Source organism: Callorhinus ursinus, unplaced genomic scaffold, assembly GCF_003265705.2.
Source record: "Callorhinus ursinus isolate GAN/ISIS: 27379988/994484 unplaced genomic scaffold, GSC_fseal_2.0 scaffold9, whole genome shotgun sequence".
NCBI classification, from domain to species: Eukaryota; Metazoa; Chordata; class Mammalia; order Carnivora; family Otariidae; genus Callorhinus; species Callorhinus ursinus.
In genome coordinates, this window is record NW_027397071.1 from 8,276,128 (window position 1) to 8,282,309 (window position 6,182).

Sequence of the window (6,182 nt, forward strand, 5' to 3'; positions counted from 1 at the left end):
GTATTTTAATTCCATCATTTAACCTTTACCCATAGGCATAACAGAGGCTGAAAATATTAAATTTAAAGGGGATTATAAGTAGATTTTTGAATATGTGTTTATCCTTCACTTATGGCTAAAGTAATGGAAGGTAACCACCCCCTCCCTCAAAATATGCCTTACCTCCACTGTCAGTACAGTAGCTTGGATAAACAGATAAGGCATTCCTTTTCAGTTCAACATTTTTGTACTGAATATTTATCTTTAAAAATAGAAGGTCTTAAGCTGACAAAATTAGCAGGTTCTATGAACTGAGTGTATCTATTTCTTTTTTGTCCTGGAAACCCAGCAAGACTATATTTCCCAGCTTCCCTTTCAATTAAGTAGGAGCATGAGACTGAATTTTAGCCAGTGACATGTAAATGAAATGGGTGTTCATTATTTTCTTACTAAGACTCTGAAAAATGGGAATGCTCTTACCCAATTTTTTCTCCTTACACTAAATGGATATTGATGACAAAATTTTAGGAGATGACAGAATCACATGATAAAATGAACCTGAACTAGTCCACTTCTAATTTTAGATTTTAGAAAATCAAATGAGATCTTTTATAATTTAGGAACTCCATTTTTATCCATCCCAGTTACTTAGATTATATTGTATGTTGCCAGAATAGTGCCATATATCCTAAGTGTTCAGTGGATTTATGAAAAAGAAAGAGAATTTTTCTTTATCTCTTCAATGTCCTGTATAGACTAACTGTGAAATGAAGTTCAGTAAACATTGACTTATTAGTATCTTTGTAAATCCACAATGCATGTCTTCTTTTCAACCAGCCAGATTGCTAATTTAGTAAACCACTCATTTATAGGAAGATAAGAACATAGAACAGAACTAAAATAAGAAAAAAATCTTTCTGAGGCGTGAGTATAAGTAACTGTATCCTCCAAAAGGCGTGGTAATTTGAGAGAGAGTTCACCTACTCAGTAAGCCTGAGTAGAATACAAAGAGAATGCTTCAGGAATTCTAAAATATGCTATTGGAATGTAGTGCAGAGAGGAAGTCTGCATGTTTGGAAACCGGGCAGTTTAGCTGAAAAGCACAAAGGTTCCACTAGGATCTCACCAAAGCTCAGATCCCAATCCCTGCTGAAAGGAAACCCTTTTAATTTAAAATATTTGAAGCAAGTGGTAAAGTTAAACTAAATCAGCAGTAAAGCTCATCTCTACCTCAACTACAGATTAGATTAACTCAGCTTCCCACTCTAAGGGCCTGACAAAGGAACAGGCATGCCCTTTTGTGGAGGTAACTATTATTTATTTTCATTTTATTTTCTACTGTTCTTTTATGGAAAATACCCAGCATACAGCAAGAAATGATAAGACCTGCAAAGGAGCAAAAAATTTGATCCAGAGAGCAAAGAGTCAATAGAAGCAAACTCAGAGATTGCCCAGATGTTACAGTTATCAGAGGTAGATTAACTATGATTAAAATGCTGAAGGAAGTAGTAAAGAGGGTGGAAAACGTGCATGAAGAGATAGGGAATTTCAGCAGAGACATGTAAATTATGGGAAATAAAGCAAATTCTAGAATTGAATATGATAGGATTAACACAGAAGAAATGATAGACTTGGAAGACAGGACAATCAAAAGTAAAAAACAAAAAGGGAGTGAAAATAAAAAGTATAGAGTATTTGAGTTTTGAAGGCAAAATCAAATGGCCTTGCGTCTGGTAATTGAGTTTCTGAAGGCGAAGATAAAGAGAATGGTACAGAAGAAATGTTTGAAGAGATATTGACTGAGAACTTATCCACAATTGTTAGAAATTAACAGAAAATCAAAATCAAAAGTGAGATTTTGAAAATGACAAAAATTGATAAACACTTATCAAGATTAATATACAGGCTTGAATAATAGTCATGTCCATCCAGAACTTTAGAATTTGACCTTATTTGGAAATAGGGTATTTGAAGGTATAATTAGTTATGAGATCATATTAAATCCAATGACTTGGTGTCCTTATAAGAGGACCATAGAGAGACATAGAAACAGAAGGCCTAGTGAAGACAAAGGCAGAGATTGGAGTAATGCATCTTCAAGTCAAAGATTGCCAACAACTAGAAACTATTAAGATGTGAGGAGTAATCCTCTCCTACAGCCTTTAAAAGGAGCCTTGATTTTTAATTTCTGTCCTCCAGAAATGTGAGAGAATACATCTCTGTAGTTTCAAGCCACTCAGTTTATGGTAATTTGTTATGACAGCCTAGGAAACAAAAACCTGATCAAGTGAAAAAGAGAAAACACAAATTACTAATATCAAGAATGAAAAGGAAGATACCACTACATAGCTTGTTGGACATTAAAGATAGTAAGAGCATGTTATGGATAACTTTATACCAGTAAGTTCAACTACTCAGATGAAATGGACAAATTGTCTTTTAACCCATAGCTTGTCAAAAATATGAGAAGAAAAAAATCTAAAAATATTTCCATATTTATTAAAGTATTGAATTTGTAATTACATATCTTTCCAATAAGAAAACTTCCAAACCCTGAATAATTCACTGGTGAACTTTGTTAAATATATCATTTAAAAATAACACTGAATTCTACATAACTCTTTCAAGAAATAAAGAGGACTTTTCGCCTTCTTTTATGAGGCCAGCATAACTCTAGTAACAAAACTTGACAAATATGAGAAAAGAAAAAGATTAATATCCCTCATGAATCCAGATGCAAAAATACTTAAAATAGTAGGAAACAAAACTTAACAATGAAAAAAATGATATAGCATGACCAAGTTGTGTTTATCCCAGCAATATAATACACCAAATTAACATAAAGGGGAAATGACAGTAATGAAAACAATTTGACAAAATTAAACACTCAAGATGAAAAACTCCCAGTAAACCAAAAATAGAAGAGAATTTTTACCATTCGATAAGGACATCAATGAAAATCAAACAGCTAATATAATGTTTAATGGTTTAATATTAAATCCTTTTCCCCTGGAATTGGAAAGGAGGCAAAAATATCTATGCTTGCCCCTTCTATTCAACATCACAATACAAGCCCTGGCCAGTACAATAGGTAAGAAAAAGAAATAAACAACAAAGATTAAGAAAAAAACGGGAAAGTGTGTATTTACAAAAATTATATGAAATATTCAAAACTACTAATTTTGGATGTATAAGTGAATTTAGAAAAGTTACAGGATAGAAGTTCAATAATGATAAACTGCAATTCTGTATTAACAATGAACACTTGAAAACTGAAATAATATCTATAATATAAAATAGTCATATACCTAGGAACAAATCAAATTACATATGTATGAGAACTTTATACTGAAAGGTACAAAAGTTGCTGTGAATAATTTAAAAATGCTTAAATAAATAGAAAGGTATGTCACATTCCTTTGTTGGAAGACTCAATATTGTTAAGATGCCAATTTCTACTTGATCTATGGACTGAGTGTAACCCCTAAGAAAACCCCAGCAGGATATTATGAGGAAATTGACAAGCTGATTGTACAATTTGGAAATTTACAACATCTAGAATAGCAAAACCAATCTTGAAAAAATTGGAGGATTTACATTACACTATCCAACTTCAAGATGTATTCTAATTAAAATAAACAAGGCAGTGTAGTGTTGACATATGGATAGACAAATACACCTTGAAACATAATAGAGTCCTAATATAGACCGCACTTACATAGTCAATTGATTTTCAACCGGAGTCAAGAAAATTCAACAAGAAAAGGAAAGTCTTCAACAACTGATGATTTGACAAACCAGACCATCCAAATGGAAAACAGTGACCTCAACCTTTACTTAGTCTTAAATAGACATTTTGAGGTGTTTCATGGACTTAGAGGAAAGAGCCCAAACCGTAAAGCTTCTAGATGAAAACCTATGAGGATATATTTGTGACATTGAGGAAGGCAAAATTTTCCTAGAAACATAATAGAAAATGATACAGAAGACTTTTTTCAAAATTTAAGATTTCTGTTCATCAAGAGATACCTAAGAATCTAAATAGAGAAACCACAGACTGGGTGAACATGGTCATAGTATGTACATTTTACAAAGAACTTGTTTGCAGAATATATAAAGAACATGAACAAATAAAAAATAAAATGATCCATCCAGATTTTTTCAGATGTGCAAAGGATTTGAACAGATACTTCACAAGAGAAGATACATGAATGGACAAAATGCACATGAAAGAATGCACAACATGGAATAATGGAAATAAGTGCCAGAATCAGATGTCCTACCCACTAGTGGCTTAAACAACAGAAATTTATTATTTTTTTTTACAGTTCTGGAGGCTAGTAGTCCATGATCAAAATGTTAGCAGGTTTGGTTTCCTTTGAGGCACCTGCTTGGCCTCCATATAATTGCTTCTTGCTGTGTCTTCACACATGTCCTCATGTGCATGCACATGTGTCTCTCTCTTAATGTGTTCAAATTTCCTTTTCTTATAAGGACACCAGTTAGATTGGATTAGGGGCCACCCTAATGGCTTCGTTGTAATTCAATTACCTCTTTAAAGCCCTGTCTCCTGAAAGTTTTTTTCTGAGGAACTAGGGATTAAGATTTCATCATATGAATTTTGGGAATACACAATCCAATCCCTAACAGTCCACCCTCTGGACCACCAAAATCCATGTACTTATATGCAAAATACATTCATCCTCATCAAAACACCCCAAAAGTCTTGGCCAATTTCATCAACTCTAAATCCCAAATCTCATCTAAGTATCATCTAAATCATATGTGGGCAAGACTTGAAGTATGATTCATCCTTAGGCAAAATTCTCCATTTGTGAAACTATGAAAGCCATATAAGTTATCTGCTTTCAAAATACAATGATGGAAGAGACATAGGTTAAACATTTCCATTTCAAAAGGGAGAAATCAGAATGAAGAGAGGAGTCATGGTCCCATATGAGTTCAAAACCTAGGAGGCAACATTTCACTAGATTTTAAGACTGGAGAATAATCCTCTTTAGCTCAGTGCTGTGTCTTCCAGGCCACTGGGGAGTAATCCACCTTCTTAGCCTGCTAGGGTGGTAGTGTATGGTCCCTGAAGCCCTGGGTGGCAGTCTTTCCTTTACAGCCCTGGGCAGCAATCTGGCCTACTGAAAACCATGAGATGGCTCTGCCCTCTGGAATCAAAGTTAACAAAGGCTTCAAGAGGAAATGAAGCCTTGACCCGTGGACCTGTGCCTTATGATCCCATAGTAGCAGTGGCAGTCTTAACTGATCTCGGAATACCTTCAGGGTCATTCTTCCCTTTTCTTGAAGTCTAAAACATGTTCACAGATGGATAGTTCTGAGATCCAATTCTTTAGTATCCCGGAAGTCTGATAGCCTGCCTTTATATTTTCCCATCTCTGTCCCCTACAATCCAAGCTAGCAATGTTCTGCTGGTATAACCCCATCTCTCTATTCCTAGCTACTGCTGAGACAGCTGATTGGATCTATGAGTAACATCCTGTCTTAGTCCATTCAGGCTGCTGTAACAATACTATAAATATGGTGGTTTATAAATAACACATTATTTCTCACAGTTCTAGAGACTAAGCTCAAATAAAAGTGCCAGCAGTTTTGGTGTCTGGTGAGGGCCCTCTTCCTGGTTAATGGTTTTGTTTTGTTTTTTTTTTTCTTTCAGTATCCTCACATGGAGGAAGGAGAAAGGTAGCACTCTTGGGTTTCATTTTTAGAAGGGCACTAATCCCATTATGAGGGCTCCATCCTCATGACCTAATCACCTTCAAAGGCCCTACCTCTAAATACCATCATATTGGGGAATAGGTTTCAACATTTGAATTTTGAGGGATACAAACACTTGTAATCTCTTTATCAAATGAGTATTTAGCTATACCCTTAGTGTTATCACAAAACATGCTTCTCGATTTTTGTAACATTGATGGGCTGGGAATATTCCAAATCATCAAGTTTAGGGGAGGGGCAGAGGGAGATGGAGAGGGAGAATCTCAAACTGGCTCCATGCTCAGCTCAGAGCCCAATGCAGGGCTTGATGTCACAAACACTGAGATCATGACCTGAGCTGAAATCTAGTCAGAAGCTTCACCGACTGAGCCACCAGGTGCCCCACAACTCCATCTTTTTTTCCCCCCATTTCTTTTTCTTTCTCTCTTTCTCTTTCTTCTTTCTTTTTCTTTCTTTTT